Below are 19,670 nucleotides of genomic sequence, written 5' to 3' on the forward strand. Positions count from 1 at the left end.
TCAACGAGAAAAGCTCCAAGCAAGAGTTTCTTTGTGGCTGGATGCGGTTCTGTGGTTTTGGCACCCTTTTCAGGAGCCAGGAGAATACCAAATATCGCCAATTGGATTCATGTCGCTAATCTGGTCCAGCACTCTGGTGAGGGGACTTCAAGGACTATGTCTACGGAGAGCCAGGAGGAGGCCACCAAAGTTTCGGACGGATTCAGACTTCGGAAGACAATGCACCGCACAATGGCGCGAAGTCCCAGGATATTGGGGTATTGCAGCCCAGCAACGTCACAGCACGCCATGGAATGGCTCAAAATGCATGAGACTAGTGGATCTCACCAGCCACTGGGTATGAGTTGCATACAGGGCCCCAGGTCAATTGGAAGGAAGCATTACAACAGGCTCCGGTTACACAGCAGGCTCACCGGTCACTGGAAATTGCTACAGCCGTCTTCTCTTCAACTTCCTCTTCAGTTTCAGCTCCAGTGGTCAACATGTCAGCAGCTTCTAGGGTTGGCTTATTTAACAGGAACTACAGCACAACTTCTGCAATCTCCACCTGCATTTTACAGAAAGGGGTGGTCTAGCTGTCCAATCATGACAGCCGGCCACCTACTGGGTGTTGGTTCCTTTCAGGCAAGTTTGAAGACAAAGGGCTGTAAAGTTGTGGACTCCTCCCTTGCTTCCTGCCTTCTCAGACACTCTGGAGCCTGGGCGGGGAATAAAACGTATTCCCGCTGAAGGCAAAACTTCCAATGAGGTCATTCCCACATAGAATAGCAGGGGAAGAACTCAAACAGAAAGCACAAGAAATGGCGAAAGAGGAGGGAGCCCACCATTTTAGCAAAATGCTGGCCCTTCTGTGCATTACCCAGGCTGAATGATTACCCAATGATACAGAAACCATCCCGTTCCTAGATTTGGAAATTAAAACACAGCCAGATGGCTCCTTAATTACAAATCTCTTCCGGAAAAAAACGGATAAAAATACCTTACTGGAGCACAACAGCTATCACCCACGGGGTTTGAAGGCTAACCTTCCCATTGACCAATTCTTAAGAGTTCGTCGCAACTGCACCAAACTGGACGACTATAAGATGCATGGAAAACAACTCAAAAACCGCCTAGAACAAAGAGGTTACCCTAAGAAACAAATAAATATGGCACACAAAAGAGCGAAAAATAGAAATCGAGAAACATGCCTAAACCCACCGAACAAAACAACTTTGGAAAAGATGACATGTTTCACGACCTTTAGCCCTATCAGCCACGACTTACGGAAACTGTTTCTAAAAAACTGGCACATTATAAAAACAGAAGACTTCAACCCAGCCCCCCCCCCCCCCCAGCCGAGATTTGCCTTCAAAAGACAAAAAAAACCTAAGGGACAATCTTGTCCATACGTACCCACAGGCAACCAAGAAAGTGGATGCACAAAAAACACTTTGGGATCTACCACCTGTTATGGGGCATTTTAGATGCGGCCACTGTTCTGTCTGTTCATTAACAAAACACTTGAAAAGTGTTGACCTGAAAGGAAGAACATGGCAACTTAAATCTTTTACAAATTGCAGCTCCCAAAGGGTAGTATATGCAATCCAGTGCCTGTGCCAACTTCTTTACATCGGCAAAACAAAAAGAAATATAAAAACACGCATAGGGGAACATCGAACCAACATCAGAAATCAAACACCGAACAAACCCCTGGTTGCTCACTATCTCCGTCTGAAACACAAACCATGTGAAATATTCTGGTTCATTATCCAAACGGTCCAGATCTCAAAGAGAGGAGGAGATAGAGATCTGGCACTACGTAAATGTGAACAGAAATGGATTTTTGATTTGGACACAGTAAAAAATGGCTTAAACTCAGCGGTTGAATGGGGTATTTTTTTCTAAGCATTGTTGAACTATCATTCAACAGACAAACTGATGCCACCTCAAGATGGCCGCAGGGACCAGACGCACACCAAATCTAAAGTGAAACGCAGACCAGACGCGTTTATGTGTAGTCACGTGACACGCGAACACGGAACGGAAAAATAACTTGCTGCGGCATCGCGAAAGACAAATCATTCCTCTTGCGCGCAGACAGCAAGAAGCCGCTGTGAACCGAAGGATCACCGAACCCATTGGAACTGACCACAAGGTAAATCAACTTCGAAAATGGTACATTCATGATCCCAGAAAGTGGGGAGAACCGAGGCATTGAAAGAGTCACATGCCCCCTCCCTTTTGCTATCGACAAATGCATGTAACTCTCACAAGTAATGAAGTTAGAGTTCTACTAACGTCCCTCCCACCTTTGTCCCACCAGGCCAGTGGGCGAGACGGACCACGAAAGAAAGAACATTGAATTGCAAAGCCGTACTCTGGTTACGCGTGCAGGCTATGTGTCCATCCGGCACCAACTTTAGAAACAAACGGCCTAAGAAGCACCATGTCAGTACACATGTCAGATGACTTGTGTTCCCCTTTACCCTAGTATATATTCCATTATTACATATATGATCCTTTCTCATAAATAGGTCCGGAAAACGGGAAAAAAAGGAAACCCCTTGACGAAAGGAAACAACGGCATGATGCCTGTCACAAGCCGAAAATGTGATCGTTTAAGTTGCGTATCGTAATGCACAAAGAGAAAGTGATCCTTCATTTCTTCTGCTATAGTAATCGATCTTTAGTCCAACCACAAGAGTCTATAAAGGTCAGTGAAAAAATGAATGATGGGCAACAAAAGAGCCCAAATACACACAAACCTCTATCAAAAGAGTTTTTAAACCATGTACTTCTGTAGACCTAGCACTAACACAAATTCTGTTATTCCATTCTTTATAGTACCTGAAAAACTGTGAAAAACCCGGGGATTTGTTTCTGTGAACTTCTATGTCACCCTAGAAGCAATATACTGTCCTGAAGAGGGCCATAACTAGAACAGCAGAACACCAGGGATGGTGTTGATGTAAATCTGTGGGCCGAAACATATGTAGACATCCTGTAGACATCACAATCTATGCGTCTCTCCTCTACAGCATTAGGACTGCCACGCTGTGTATATTTAGTTCGTTCCCCTAAAATATTGTGTTAGATAACCAACATTTTGAAAACAGTTTAGCAAGGTGATCTGTTACAACAGTAGAAAATAAGTGTTTTTGCTGGACTTTTTAATCTCTGAGTTCTTTGAATGTGTTTTAAACTTGTGAGGTGTCTTGTGGAAAGCACCAACCATGTTATTTGTGTTACTAAATGGATGTGATTAAAAATGTGTTTTGTATTCTGCTTACTCTTTTGAAAATAACATTTGTTCTATGTGTCTCTCAGATAGATAAATCCTTATCTCCTTTTCCCAGACCCAAGTCCGAGGTGGACTAAAAGAGGGGTAATTGAGCTTGTTTTTCTGCATGTTTGACACAATTTGACTTGTGTCAGGTACAGAGCTGAAGTACCCTGAATTGTCCCTTCCTTCCTTGCGTTTTCTCCAAACACAATAGCTTTCTATCAAGTCCTTGAGCCGGCTCACTAGAACACTGATGGCTAGTGTCTTTCAATTCCACCTGCATATGTGGTTCAGGGGGCACCCCGCTCCCAAACCCTCCAGGACCTGTGGTGAGCATGTTTGTTCTAACCACTCTGCTAATGCATTCTGCTGTATGAAGCTGCAGTTTGTTATGTTTCTGCTTTTATGGTCAGTGCTGGCACAAATGCTCAACATCCACATTCTGTTCTGCAGCCTCAAATGAGGTCCCCTTAAACAATATGTAGGTAGTGGTGAGAAACTGAAGAATCCTCCATGCTCTACCTCAGGGGTCACACTGTATTGGCTTTCTCGCTCTCCCCAGTGCTTCTCCTAGTAGTCCACAACTGGCACCCATAATATGACTCTCAGTACTGACAGAAAGCTATCCCATGAGAAATAACGGTGCAAGATTGACAAAGGCTAAAGGGGCAGAGGCCCTGCAATACCAGCAAGATGGCACTTCCTTCACCGTTCTCAACCCCCTGTCCAGCACTGCCAAACGGCACATCCGCGGATAACCAGCAAGGTAATGTAACATGTAATTACACCCCCAAGATCCTTCTCCCTCTCACCGGAACACTGTATTAGTGCCATCCCTCATATTCCTAGGAGAGTTCCAACCATTATTTTCCAGGATGTAGTTTGTGCGCAAATATCACTCTGTATGACTCCTTTATCATCCAGGGTAACCTTAACCTACAACAAAAGAGCTCAGCTCCCCAAATTAGGCCAAAATAAGTATTCATAAATATACCGGTAACATACCAAGCCTGTTTCACACTCAGCATGGCGTCTACTTCGCATTACTACTTCGTCCAACACCTCTCAAATCTTTCATAGTTTTCTCTCTCAGCAGCATTCTCAACTCTATTCATGAGCTTCGATTCTCCCAAGGTATCTTCACAGCATTTGGTTCTCTTACAGGTTTCTCAAGTATTTTGATGTCCTCTAATGCTCTTCACGGTTCTCCCAGGTCACTCCATGACCTTTGGATTTATCAGAATTCTTTTACTCCCGATTTTGTTCTGTGCAGTTTGTTTCCCGACTATGCTTCCTGCATATCACTTTGTCAGTGTTCAGAATTCAATTACCTTTCCTTCATTATTTAATTCTGTTAAACCGTTAGGTTTAAGCACAAAACAACCGTCCCCTATTCAGGGTTTCAATCTTGTGCCAGTATTACAATTTAAGAAGCATGTAAAATTGTCATGTACTCCATTATAATAATCTGACGGAAAAGAAGAAAAAGAGTTAAGAGAACCTGAGTAAATTTAAAGAAATTCATATTTGAAAGCATTTGGTGTACGCTTGTTTTCTAGAATAGGAATGGTCTTTAAATAAATAGGTTTCTAAAAACACTTTATTGGCTATATTTGGAGACTGTTATCAGCCTTTGTTGCAGACTAGGGTAATCAGCCTGGAACATGTAGTCCTTATTAATCTTTTCAGAGATTAATTTTTCGGAATTGGTGAAAATGCTGTGCCCCTGAGGAGAGGGCGAGCACAGACACTCCAGCTTCACCATGCTCAGGGGGCACATAGGGTAGCAACCGGGGCAGCGCAGTACCTTATAGCTTGGCCCGCTCATACAAATGAACTGGGAGATAATCTAACTCGCCACAATTGATATAAAGATTTAGACATTTAGACATTAACTTTAACCTTCAATATGATATCTATTCACCCTCTTTGCCGAAGTTCTTACTTTTTGAAAAGTGATGAAATTTGGTTTAGTATTCTCTTCAAGTTCAAACATGTATTTCAGAGATACACATGCATTGCTGGATTTATACAAACATGCTCTGCATTAGGAAGTGTAGTTTGGATAGCAAGTAAAGACTATAACACAAAGGATTGTTGCTTACAAATTACTTGGAGGTGTTTGGTATGTCTTGTATAATTAATATTAACTCATTCACGAGGAATATATAGTCTACCCCAAGACGTTCTAACGGTACAATGTACATTTCTTTTAATGTAACAATTCATGAAAATGCCGTAGTTGTGGAGGCAAAATGCAAAAAATACCAATATAACAAATGCTACTAAGGATGTTACAGCTATGGCTGAAAGTTCACACTACACACAAAAGAAAGCGATGTAACAAGTGAGTTAAGTGCACTCATTGCTGAGATCTGTGTGAACCAGCTATTCACAGGTACCTAGGTGCGATGAATCCAATGGAATCATTACGGATCCCCCCGACGGTAACCTCCTCCCATGTGGCCAAGGGATGTCCGCCGCTACCTATTCCTGGCCCTGGTGGCAGCTATATGAGGGTGGATCACATGGGAGGAGACATCCAAAGGAGAGATTTCATGGCTTTATTGGATGAGACATGATATCTCCCATTTGCCCATTAAAAAAAAACCCCACTGCCCCAGATACTCAATACCCTAACAGCCTAGATTACCATGCACCTTTTCCCTGTTTAGGGAAAACAGAGAAACGTTTTCCCCCCAAACACCCTTTAGGCCAAATTCCCAACCATGTTCTGAAAAATAAAACCTCCAAGAAAACCTAATTCCCCTTCACATAGAACTGATCTTTCAATATAGAATCATTGAGAGAGATTCTCCAAGTACTATGCATCAGTTGATATCAGTGGACTTCAATTCCCACAACCACCTACGTTCTGAGACGAGGAGGAAGGAAATAATTCAGAGCAGAAGGAGCCTCAAGCTCAAAGAGGTTGATTGTTGTTTTCAGAAAGCACCTGTGCACTGGACTTTTACAAATGAAAACCAAACTATGAGAGGCTGCTCAAGAGAAGACGTTGCATCTCGTTTAGAGGCGTGTGGAAGCTGGAGGCACGTGCCGGCGTGGCGGAACAGGCATGGACGCAGAAACACCAGGAACCACAAGACTATTCCTGGGCGTTCGGCAGCTGGAGGAAACAGCATTACCTCACCGGGACCTGAAGGTAAGCAGGCGTGCAGAAGCGGAGCCAACAAGAGAAGCCGGGGAGACATCAAAGTAGTCCATAATGGAAGGAAAGAGGCAAAGCTAAGGGGCCGAAGACGCAAAACTGAGCCAATGAGTCAGCCCAAGCGAAGTGGGGACCCCGGGGTGTTTCAGCGACTGAGGCAACCAGTTTGAACATTGTAAAGCAGCAGAGACAGAAACGATAAAAGGCTTGTTTGTGAGTCAAAAATTGCAGAATACAAATACAACCCCAAACAATATATGAGTGCATGGAATGCTAATATGGGCAAAATTAAAAGAAATAGAAATACCGAATCGAGGAAGAGCTATAAAATTGTGAATGGAAAGAGAAACGGTTACAAACATATGGAAATAAGAAGACCTAGCAGGCGAGTAAACCAGGCAGCTACAAGTAAATGAGAAGTCCTGGCAGGAGAGTATACCAGGCAGTTGAAAGTGCTTACGAAGCCCTGTCCTAGCAGAGAAGTATACCAGGCAACTGAAAACCTATAGAAAGTTCCAACAAAAGACAGTGTTTGAACATAGAAGGACATTACAAGGCTAAACAGCTTGGTACCTAACAGGAATTGTTGTGGGCCAAGAAAAGAAAGAACTGTTAGACCAAGAAACATTGCCATACCATCAAAAGAATCCAGGGAAAGGGAGCCACCTCCTGCAAGCAAGGTTCTGTTATCTTGGAGAACGTTATGTTGGAGCAGTTATATTTTTATTTGAACACTTTTTTGCAAATACCAGGTTAAAGACATTTGCCTTCTCACCTTATTATTTAGTTGATTGTGTGAGGCAAGTGTCTTGATATTGGGCAAAATCTTCCTCGGGGCCAGCCCTTTGAGAGCAAAAATACCCAATTCAGCCCAAAATACAGGTTCTATTGTGCTGAGCAGTGATCTCATGCAAGTGACAAATGACACCCTCAAAGTGTTATTAGCATATTTATTCTAAGCAGTGAATTTCATATACATTTGGGATTCAAGTTACAGAATATTACAAAGCATAACACTTAGAGCAATGCAAAATATAGTGAAACATGGAACTTAGATAAACATAGAGAAACATAGAGAAATATAGAGAAACATAGAGAAACACAGTCTTACGTCCCTTTAATCAGCACTGGGGAGACCTTGGGCCCTCATAAGCTAGCTGTAAACAAGCCCCGCTCAGAGGACAATGCTGAAGGACACCGTATGAGCCAATGCCGGGCACCTGTTTCTGCACGAATCAAGTCCACAGGCGATCTCCCCCTGATCCATGTGTGCATGGATATTTTATAACTTCTTGCTGTCAGTCACCATGACGCACAGTTCCAGAACTTTCCCTGTGCAACTGGCTCATGGAAAAAACCCAGCTCTCTCTGAGATGCTCCCTGCTCGCTCCTACCCCCTCCCTTGTTCCCATCTGCGCTGGCTGAGGAATGTCTTATCAGTACCTTCCCAGAGAAAAGGAAGATTAGCTTGGGGCCAGGGCTAACGTTAGTGAGGCTGAATATTCTAAGGGAAGCAGGGATGTATTAACCCCATCTGCAAGCTCTAAAAGGCATGCACTCATAGCTTAGTGTTTATAGCGCTTAAGACTGGCTATCTAAGCGCTATATAGGTGCCATGATGTTCCAAACACTCCAAAAACCTATTAGCTACATAGCTGGGGGCCCTCCCTGCCTGTCATATTCCTTGTAGCTCACTACTGCATAATGGAAGTGCTACAACAGACTACTGTCAGCATTTTTAGCACATACTTTGAATACACTATTGGCTTTCAGCGGCTAATGCTGTCATCTAAAGCCCTGATTGGCAAGGTTGCAATTTCGTGTATCACTACATTCCACCCCTATTCAACGTGTGTGCGACAAAATGCTGACTAATACCTATCAATATAGTATTTAGTGCAGCGATAAAGACCTTGGGGCTTTGCAAGAGGTTTAAGCAAACTATCTTCTAGCGGTTAGTTAGCGTGGCATGCAAGGTAAAACACTACCTAAACAAAAATGTACACAAAGTGAACAGTGACATATACCCTTGCCAGAACCTGGCCTACACAAAAATACCTACGCCAAGTGAACATGGACATTTACTCTAGCCAAAACCTGGCCTACACAAAAATACCTAAATCAATTTTGTATAACTGATTGTCAGTTAAAAAGCAGCATGCAGTTAAAATGTCAAGGCAATCCAGTGTAGTCTAATCTACAATGCACTATTGCATTTATGTATGGTTACCAATTCTAAAACCTGGCAGCCTTTCACCCTAAGGGCCTACCCTCCCCCTGATCCCAGGGCATTCAAGCGTGACTATGGGCTGTGTGACTAGACACTTCCCCCAGGTAGGTGGAACCCAACCAGAAACCATCTAATTTCGTGAACAAGGTGAACCCATGGGCACCAGGTTGTCTAAATAAAAACAATTCTACTAATTTACATCAAAGCATGGCATGTGTTATTCATGCAATCAAAAGCAAGCAATTCAATCCATATGTATGCTGGTAACTGTAGCTCTGCGTGCCAGTGTGTGGAGGATGGTCGCCCCCACCCAGTAAAAAGCCAACACCTGCTGATTTAACAATGTTTGCCATACAATGCATTGTGTGTATTTAGCAGTCTTGTTGACCTGCCCTATGGCAGACAAAAATGTCTTCATGTCTAAAATTCTGTTATCTTCAATTGGCTGTCAATACTTGTAGCAGTGCTGGGCATATCAATGGGCCCCACTAGGCCAGAAGTTCTATAGCAGAGCTGGCATCAGAACCCATAGTGGCTAGCTTATAGTGCACAGTTTCTATGTCACAAGCATATAAAGCTCCTGCAATTAATGAATCTAGCTCCCTAGCTACACGCACTCTAGTGATGGGCCATAGAAATGGACTCCATTTGTAGCAGCTTGGTAGTACTAAGGAAACATTGCCTCATGATAAATCTATGTCTAAGTGTAGCACTGTAATAATGAAGGTGTGCATTACCAGTCTACAATTTACATGTTGTCTTACCACTGGAAAATCTAACAGGTTCACAGTGTCTACCTTCTGTGACTTGGAGAATACCCTTCTTCAAGTGGGATATCTACCATATACAATATTAACTTTAGCCACAAACACCATACTACTATCCGGCAGTGGCTGTTTCATCACACCATGGAAAAAATTCATTTAGTCAAGTTATAGTTCATTAAATCTTGGCGAGAACACTCGCTGCAGTTCTTGGTCAGAAAAACATCACATTAGACAAATTAAACAAATGGTATCCATTCAGTGACAAGAGATGCCTGACAATGTGCCAGGCCAGTACTCTAGCAATTCCATGTGGATACTCATTTGCAGCGCTTTTCCAAAGAATTATTCCAAATGTTTACAATCAAAAGGTGACTCTTTGCATTAGTGTGCTGGAGACAGCTGTCCCCACAAAAACATGAAACTGGTTGGTTTAACAAAAAACCGTGTCACACTCTGTGTCATAAAATCAAACATCAAGTCAGTCATGGTTTCATTTACCTGCCTTAAGCTGGCTGTAAAAGTATCCAGTGTTTCAAAGATTACCATTTCAAATTATAGCTCATACACTTGGCAGCATTACTTCAATTAAGAATCTTAACCTACGCACAGGTGACTTTGATGTGCGCACCCATCTTATCTCAAAATAAATTACGCTCCTGCTTGCATAATTCTGCTGCCCCAACAGTTCATAAATCATTCTCCTGCCTACGTGCAATGTAGAATATTTTTTTTTTCAAAAAACAAAACATCTCAGGTTAAAGCCATTCAGTTGGAAGAGGAAAACCATTTGGTTTTTTCAGATTCATCTCAACAGTGCATTTAAAAACCATTTTTCAATGTGTTAGCATTCAATTGCTGTGTCACACAGCTGTATGTGGTGCCTGATGTTACAGTCCACAATTCATTGTCCATAGTCCTTTAAACAAGAAAGGGCAAAACATGTCATTTAAATGTGTAGCATCAAATACTTGATAATTAGCCAAGTCTGCATCGTGCCAATTCAGTAAAAGTTATTACTCTGTTGGACACTATTCGCAGGTTACAGCATTGAGTGCGGTGCAGGGCACGTTAAAGTTGAAATAGCATGTCGCAGTGGCTCGCTTTCTCTGAGAATGCGTCTGACCCTTCTTTGATCAGTGTCACCCACAAACTGCATATTATCTTCCTATATTATGAAATGTCTTGTCGTGCTTTGCCTAGGCAAAATACAAACAGAAATGTTAGGATGTCATCAAAACTTCAATATCAGCGTTATCCACCGCTTCCCATAATACCACCCCCATCTTCAAAAAGTCTCATCAGGTAACTACACACTTTGTCATTGCTACTGCAATTATTTATCACCTTTCTGCATGTTTCTGGGGGCTTATTTACACTCAACCATACGGGGTGTAACTGCCTAATCACAAACTCATTTGTGCAATGCAATCATAGCTGGTCAATGGTACCTCAGACTGATCTGTGCTTTTACAAAGCCATATAGTAAGTACCCAGGTCGCACAATGCTTTTCTTTTTCACCAAAGCGATCACCAATGCCAGGCGCCAACTTGCTTCCAGTGTCCCATGATCTTGGTTTAGGTTGCCCTGCTGGCATCACTCCATTTTTCAAAGGTAAAGTCTTTCAGTATTTATCTTTCTTTTCTTAGCAGTGTCTTTTCAAGCCTCTGGTTTTTTCACTTGTCATTTTTTTTTTCAAAGGGCGTTTGCTGTTTTTGAACCACTCCTTTGAGTGCGATAGTCTGAGTCAGTTTCTTTTGTTGCTTCAACAAATCATTCATTCTTGCACTAAGCCGTGTGGCTTCTGGATCATGGCTAATGTGCAGTGTTCATGTTGTACTTCAAAGCCCCGCTCTGCATGTTGTCTCTTGCAAAACGGCTAAGCACTTTTGTCAGTTTTGCTTCCATCTGGAAGGCCATAATGTCTTTGTCAGTTACTCCATCCCTGGCAATGTAGCTTGCAGTTTGCCAGATGTGTATTTTCTCTTCTCAAAGCGCCTAGAGGTTTCTTCTCCAGTGCACAGCGCTTTACTTCAGTTCACATCACATGGAGCATTGGAATGCAGCTTGCACAGCAATAGCGCTTTACTTCACTTCACATCACATCACATGGGAATGCGGTTTGCACAGTAATGTCTGTTGGAATGGGCAGCTGTCTTTTCTTGGCCCATTTACAGATGCATAGGTAAATGTTCAGATGTGATGTGCCCGTCTGCCATCCTGCATGAAGCCTTTGCTCCGTACCACAGTTTACTAGGCAAATTCTTTACTTTTTGAACAGCTCTCTGTTTTTGCTCCCCCTTCCTCAGGAATGCAGGCATGTTTATCTTTCGTGTGCACCTGGCAGCGCCATTAGCACGCAGCTTATCTCTTTTGCCTATAACTCTTATACTGTGGCGGCTTCACTCGTTTCAGACAATTCATCCAAATTAACTCTTTCTTGTACTGTTTCTGCTTTTGTTTGCCTTCACACACCTCGCCCAAGACAGCTTCAAGGCACAAGCTCTGCACACACAGCAAGACTCTTGTTTTCAAAAGCGGCACTTTTCTTGTCATTTTTCTACTCCATGTAATTTTGCAAAATGTCAAAGCGTCTTTTTTTTCTTGTAATGTGCGATCTTTCAAGAGAACTCACAACCCATTAAATCTTTGTGCTATCTTATCACACACAGATGTTTCATTCTGTTGTACCATTGCCAAACTATAACCACTCAGTTCAGTGCATTTAAAAAATAAAAATGCCATATTTAGTGCAGCTCCCTGCACGTTTTTTTTTTCTGCAAGAACAACCCACACTCTATTGCTTGTGGGCTGTTTAATGTGTCAACAACATTTTTCCCCATGTATCACAGTCAACAGGTCACTATTTCCAAAGCATACATCACTAATGAGGCAACAGCACAAATCCATGGCATAGCATGGGGACAGTCAAAAATACTCCAGGGGCAATTTAGAAAAATATAAATTGTTTTTCCCCCCAACCATTGCAAGCTGGTTCTGCAATTTCAAATCAGTACACAAAAATCGAAAATCCAAATAACATTCACTCACTTTCCTTTTAAGTGAGTCTCTCACCCAATAAAAGCATGGCACAGCCTAAAATGCAATATAACCATTTTAGTGTGTTTCCTTTAAACAGAATTTGCCACCATTAGCACATGGAATTTTACAGTTGCCAAAAGAAAGAAAAAACTCTTTAGGCTCTCAGCACAGATGTTACTCATTCTCCTAAGCATGGCTCATTCCCCTTCCTCATTATTCAGGAATGCCAACCCTTCAAAAGCATATATCAAAAAAAAAAAAACGAACCTTCGCCTCCGAACATTACAGCCCCCACTCGCTAGCACACTGGGGCTGAGTCAATGGTTAAATCACTATTCACAATTTGCATGTCAAATCCCTGCAATTATTTTTTTTTTCCTGCCCTCATGACAGAATAGAGATGAGAACTCCGTCTCATTATGCATTCCAAATTACAACTTTAAACTTGGGAAACCACATGATAAAATTCTTTTTCTAATTGAGCATACATCTTTCTTAACCATTCATCGGAGTGCTTTAAACAAAGCCATTTCCCGCTCGTTTATTGCCTTGTACTCCCTGGCACCAATCCCATGAAGGGAGTCTTAACCACACAAGCTATCGGCCACGGCAAGCCGACACAACATTGCTGCCTTTTGAAGTCTCAGAGCTGCAGTGAGACCATCAAGGAAATGCGACAGCCTGCTCCCCACTCTACACTGTGTTCTCTCACACCATTTGTCATGTCAGCATGGCACTGCTCTTCACAATCCCACCGCTGCCACCAAATGTCTTGATATTGGGCAAAATCTTCCTCGGGGCCAGCCCTTTGAGAGCAAAAATACCCAATTCAGCCCAAAATACAGGTTCTATTGTGCTGAGCAGTGATCTCATGCAAGTGACAAATGACACCCTCAAAGTGTTATTAGCATATTTATTCTAAGCAGTGAATTTCATATACATTTGGGATTCAAGTTACAGAATATTACAAAGCATAACACTTAGAGCAATGCAAAATATAGTGAAACATGGAACTTAGATAAACATAGAGAAACATAGAGAAATATAGAGAAACATAGAGAAACACAGTCTTACGTCCCTTTAATCAGCACTGGGGAGACCTTGGGCCCTCATAAGCTAGCTGTAAACAAGCCCCGCTCAGAGGACAATGCTGAAGGACACCGTATGAGCCAATGCCGGGCACCTGTTTCTGCACGAATCAAGTCCACAGGCGATCTCCCCCTGATCCATGTGTGCATGGATATTTTATAACTTCTTGCTGTCAGTCACCATGACGCACAGTTCCAGAACTTTCCCTGTGCAACTGGCTCATGGAAAAAACCCAGCTCTCTCTGAGATGCTCCCTGCTCGCTCCTACCCCCTCCCTTGTTCCCATCTGCGCTGGCTGAGGAATGTCTTATCAGTACCTTCCCAGAGAAAAGGAAGATTAGCTTGGGGCCAGGGCTAACGTTAGTGAGGCTGAATATTCTAAGGGAAGCAGGGATGTATTAACCCCATCTGCAAGCTCTAAAAGGCATGCACTCATAGCTTAGTGTTTATAGCGCTTAAGACTGGCTATCTAAGCGCTATATAGGTGCCATGATGTTCCAAACACTCCAAAAACCTATTAGCTACATAGCTGGGGGCCCTCCCTGCCTGTCATATTCCTTGTAGCTCACTACTGCATAATGGAAGTGCTACAACAGACTACTGTCAGCATTTTTAGCACATACTTTGAATACACTATTGGCTTTCAGCGGCTAATGCTGTCATCTAAAGCCCTGATTGGCAAGGTTGCAATTTCGTGTATCACTACAGCAAGATAGAACGTTTGGACACAAGGATGGTTTGGATTTCTGATATCCTGACAAAAGACAGATCCATAGTTTTGGCTTTAGGTAGGTACATTTCTCTTAGAGCAGGGTCAGAGAGGCATTTTCCCAAACCATTTATGACAATTGTGTCTGGCGTTTATTTCTGACCCCTCACACAGGGCTGGGCGATATGGACCAAAATGAAATATCAGTATTTTTGGGCTATTTCTCGCTATATATCAATAGTGTTTATGTGGGATAAATGCTCAGTTGTAAGTTGCCAAATACATGTGAGATGTCACAAACACCCTTATAAGACATTGATCAAAATAAACTGCAAATACAGGGTTCCTCTTTACGTTTGAGAATACACACAGCGGTATAAATATCAAAATGTAACAATAAAAAAATGTAAAAAATTGTGTATGCAAATATATTATATAATGTGAACAAGCTCTCGGGGAAGCGCGAAACGCGTCGTTCAGGACACTGCCCTGGCGTCCTGTGTTTTTTTGCCTACTTTTTTTTACCACTTATTAAACTCGTTTTTGCTTATTTGCTTCGAGTTTGTCACTTTTTTTCTGGGGCTCGCAGACCTCAGGCTTGGAGTGCGGCTTTTCTCCTCCTTGTCTCACCACACACACACATATATATATATATATATATATATATATATATATATATATATATATATATATATATATATATATATATATATATATATATATATATATATATATATATATATATATATGATACATTACTCACCGTAATCGTTTTTCTGATACTTGTATCTGCTTAGATTCACATGCTGTGCATAGGCCGACATCTAGTGGAAGCTGCAGAGTATTACAGTTTGTTTTTCGAAACTCGAAAATGGGCGTCGACACTAGGCGTGCCAGTAATACTATCCCTAGTGTGACGTCCACTGTACCCATGATCCCTCACACGTGTAGGACCCTCTGATTGTATTTTTTCTGACATGAGGTAGCATGAGGAGTATCGCGAGTACAGATTATCCAAGAAGATAAAGGAAGATAAGACTACAAGCATCCATGCGCCTTCTCTCAGAGGGGAGGAAGGGTGGGTCGCATGTGAATCTAAGCAGATACAAGCATCAGAAATACGATTACAGTGAGTAATGTATCCCTTTTGAGGCTTGTGGAATCTGCTTAGATCACATGCTGTGCATAGATTAGCGAGCAGTATTAGAAGGAGGTGGGATGTGAGAAGGGTCCTGAGCAAACAGATGTCTTAGAACCGCTTGTCCCACTTGGGTATCTGTCTTGGAATGGTTGTCAATGCAGTAGTGCTGAGTAAAAGTGTGAATAGAGCTCCAAGTAGCTGCTTTGCAAATGGTGTCAAGGGGTACATTTGCAATGAAAGCCAGAGTGGCCTCAATGCCTCTTGTAGAGTGGGCTCTTGGCGTGAAAGGCAGAGTTCTTTCTGAAAGGGAGTAACACAGCTGGATACAATTAACAATCCACTTAGAGATGGCACCTTTAGAGATGCGATCTCCCTCTTTGCCTGTAGCTACAGAGACAAACAGTTGGTCTGTTTTTCTTAGCAGCCTGGTCTTGTCTACATAGTAGAGGACCACTCTTCAGCACATCTACAGTGTGTAGTTTCACCTCAGCCGAGCTCTTGGGTTCTTGGAAGAAAGCCGGAAGCTCAATGGACTGGTTAACGTGGAATTTAGAAATAAACTTTGGTGAAAACCTAGGGTGTGTACGTAGAACCAGTTTATCTTTATGAACAGTAAAGAAAGGATCCTGCACTGACAGAGCCTGAATTTCACTGACCCTTCTTATGGATGTAATGGCTACTAAGAAGACAGTTTTATATGGCAGGTGACTGGCATAAGACTGGCTTTATGCATGGGTTCAAAAGGTGGCCCCATGAGTTTAGCAAGCACCACATTAAGGTCCCACCGCGGTGGTGGGTTAGAAATTGGAGGGTGGAGTCTCTTTACCCCTTCCATAAAGGCTTCAACCACTGGTACTTTCCACCACGAAACCTTGTTATGGGTGGTGGTGTAGGCTGACAGAGCTGCCAGGTGTACCTTAAGTGAATTAAATACCAACCCTGCATCCAGCAGGTGGAGCATGTAGGTGACAATATTGGAAGGAGTGCAATCAACCGGGTTGATTTGTCTATTCTGGCACCAGATAACAAATCTTTTCCATTTGTCAAAATAACAGTGCCTAGTGTTTGGCTTCCTAGATTCCTTAAGGATGTCCATGCTCCACTGTGGTAAATTGAGTGTGTCCACACTCTATGACTTCAGGAGCCATGCTGCCAAGTTCATTGAGCTTGGTTGAGGATGCACTGTTTGACCTTGGTGCTGGGATAGTAGGTTGTACCAGCACGGGAGTCTGATGGGTTTGCACGCTACTAGTATGCGCAGGTGTGGGAACCACGGTTGTCTCGCCCACATGGGAGCAACTAGGATGAGCGTCATCGATTCCTTGTGCATCTTGTTGACCACCTTCCTCAGAGGAGTTGGTGGAAAAGCGTAACAGGGCAAACATCCCTGACCAGTTCGTCCACAGGGTGTTCCCCTTGGAACCTGGTTGGGGAAACCTGGATGCGAAGTCTGGGCATTGTCCGTTTTCGCTTCTGGCGAATAGGTCTATAGTGGGCAAACCTCACTGTGAGAAGATGTCTTCTACGTCTTCTCTTGGGAGGGGAACTCAGCTCAAAGCGTCCGCTAGTGAATTGAGCTCCCCTGGAACATGTTGAGTTGACAGGTAGATGTTCTGTCTGAGTGCCCATATCCAAATTTTCTGGGCAAGCTTGGACAGATTTGGTGAACGAGTCCCTCCCTGCTTGTTTAGGTAAAACATTGCTGTTGTGCTGTCTGTCAAGATCTGCACTGACAGGTTCAACAGGTGGGGCTCGAATGCTTGAAGCGCTCTGAATACTGCCAGAAGCTCTAGCAGATTGATATGATTCTTGGCCACTGTGTGAGACCAGAGACCCTGAGCTGTGTGGTGAAGAAGGTGTGCTCCCCACCTTGACAGGGATGCGTCTGTTGTGACTACAGCCTGTACCTCGGGATCGTAAAAGGGTTTCCCCTTTGACAGGTTTTCTCTTGTCCACCAGTGAAGACTTTGTACAAATGTTGGCGAAACGACCACTAGATCGTCCCACTGACCACTTGCCTGAAACCACTGTTTCGCCAACCATTCTTGCATGGGACGCATGCGCAGGACCAGGTAAATACATGACGCCATCATGCCTGGCAAACGCATCGCTTTGCGCACCGTTATCTGGTGACCAGCCCACTATAGAGGAATTTGCAGCAGTAGATTCAGAATTCTTTCCTCTGATGGAAAGGCCAACCCATCTTGTGTGTTTAGAACAGCTCCTAGGAACTGTTTGGAGGTGCTTGGCACCAGACTTGATTTTTTCTCGTTTATGGAGAAACCCAATTCGAAGAGGAGGTCGATCGTTCTTTGAATGTTTGCACTACAAATTGCTGGGGTTTCCCCTGTGATGAGCCAGTCATCCAGGTAAGGGTACACTGGGATTGCCTCCCTGCGTAGGTCTGCCGCCACCACCGCCAGAACCTTGGTGAATACCCTTGGAGCCGAGGCTATACCGAAGGGCAGCACCTTGAACTGGTAGTGCTGACTGTCCACCTTGAAGCGCAAGAATTTTCTGTGCACTGGGAACATGGAAATATGAAAATAGGCATCTTTCATGTCCAATGTTGCCATGTATTCCTGCTTTTTTTAGGAGGGGGATTACCTCTTGGAGAGTAGCCATGTGAAAATTTTGGGGCTTGACATACTTGTTTGCAGGGCATAAGTCTAAAACTGGGCGCATTGTCAAATCTTTTTTTGGCACAAGGAAGTAAGTTGAATAAATACCCTTGTTTACCCGTTTGCCCGGGACGAGTTCGATCGCGTCCTTTTCTAGAAGATTGACAATCTCCTCGAGGAGGATCTTCTGGTGGTCTAAGGAATGTACCTTTTGTCGTGGAGGGTGGTTGTGGGGACGCTCGAGCAGCTCTATGCAGTATCCTGCGGACACTGTGGACAGCACCCATCTGTCTGATGTGATCCCTTCCCAAGCTTGGGTGAAGTTGGTAATGCGTCACCCTAATGGAGATGCGTGGGAAGGGACCCTGATCTCGGCGTCACTGTTTTGCGGGAGGCGTGCCGCCTCTGCTGGTGCTGCCTCTACCCTTACCACGACCCATCTTGTTTCCCCTGTTGTAATTTTGGGTAGACTGCTGGTTGTTACCCCATGGAGTACCCTGCCCCTGAGAATAGTTGGAGCCTCTTTGTGAATTTTGGCCGCGTGGGCGACGAAAATTGTCATTCCCTCTTTGATTAGGGGGCTTGTTGGTCAACTGTCCCAGGGATTTCAGAGTCTCGTACTAATCCTTGGCATTTTTTAATGCGTCCTCTGCCGCCTTGCCAAACAGTAGCTCAGGCTCCACCGCCTTGTCTATTAAGGATGCTTGTGTCTCGGGTTTAAAACCCTATTGTCTTAGCCAAGCATGCCTCTTAATAACAGTGCTCTCTGCAATCAGCCTGCCGGCGTTATCCGCCGCATCAAAGGTTGCCTTAAGGATGCAACCGGAAACGGCTCTCCCCTATGACGCAACCTGTGCCAACTGGCTTTTTTAAAGGTTCCGGTGCGGAGTCGATCAGTGCAGCAACTTGTTCCCACTGGTGGCAGTTGTAACTAGCCAGCAGAGTGTGGAGTTGGCAATCCTTGCCTGGTAGGCGGAAGTGGAGGCTACCATCTTTACCAACCCGTAGATCTTTTTGCTCTCCTTGTCGGGGGGAGCCTCAGACGATGATAAGGGCGTTCCTGCCCTCTTTTGGGTATTAGTCACTACCAGGGAGTCCGGTTTCAGTTGCCCCCTTATGTACAGTGGGTCTGACTGGGCTGCCCTGAACAACTTTTCGATCCTGGGGTTTACTGCCCTGGTGATGTTCATATTGAGAAGGGAAGGATCAATTCTCCTTTGTATAGACTTGAGAATGGGGATGGCCTGGGCAATGGGTCTCTTTTCTCCCATTAGTTCCTCAGCTAAGTCCCTCTCCTCCTGAGCTCCCTGTGTATCTATGCGCAAGTGTTCTGCCGCTCTAGACAAAACCTCATTTAGGAGAGGTTGGTTATCGACTGGAGAGTCGGTAACCGGAGGTTCCTTGCCTACTGGGGAGTCTACTCTGTAGACTTCTGGGGTGTCTAGTCAAATGGTCAACAGACAAATGGTCTACACAATTTGGTCGACAGGACAAATGATCGAATTTATTTTTAGTTATATATATTTTTTTAGGTTTTCATTAGGGAAAAAAAGGGGGTTTTAGCAAAAAAAAAAAGGGGGTTGGAGGGACCCCCCCAAAAAAAAAGAAAATGTGGAAAAAATAAAAAGTGAAAAAAAAA

General features: G+C 43.6%; 1 long non-coding RNA gene across 2 annotated transcripts in view; it reads right to left on the reverse strand.

Moving 5' to 3' along the window:
* Nucleotides 1-7,370: 7,370 nt before the first annotated feature.
* The window catches only part of LOC138583237 (uncharacterized), a 46,083-nt gene continuing 33,783 nt past the window's right edge, over nucleotides 7,371-19,670 (reverse strand). For both annotated transcript variants that reach the window (XR_011305189.1, XR_011305190.1), the window contains one exon: nucleotides 7,371-10,627. This is a non-coding gene — a long non-coding RNA (uncharacterized lncRNA). The remainder of the gene's footprint in view (nucleotides 10,628-19,670) is intronic.

This window comes from Ambystoma mexicanum, chromosome 3q (genome assembly GCF_040938575.1).
Source record: "Ambystoma mexicanum isolate Mex_15411 chromosome 3q, UKY_AmexF1_1, whole genome shotgun sequence".
In the NCBI taxonomy this organism is placed as follows: domain Eukaryota; kingdom Metazoa; phylum Chordata; class Amphibia; order Caudata; family Ambystomatidae; genus Ambystoma; species Ambystoma mexicanum.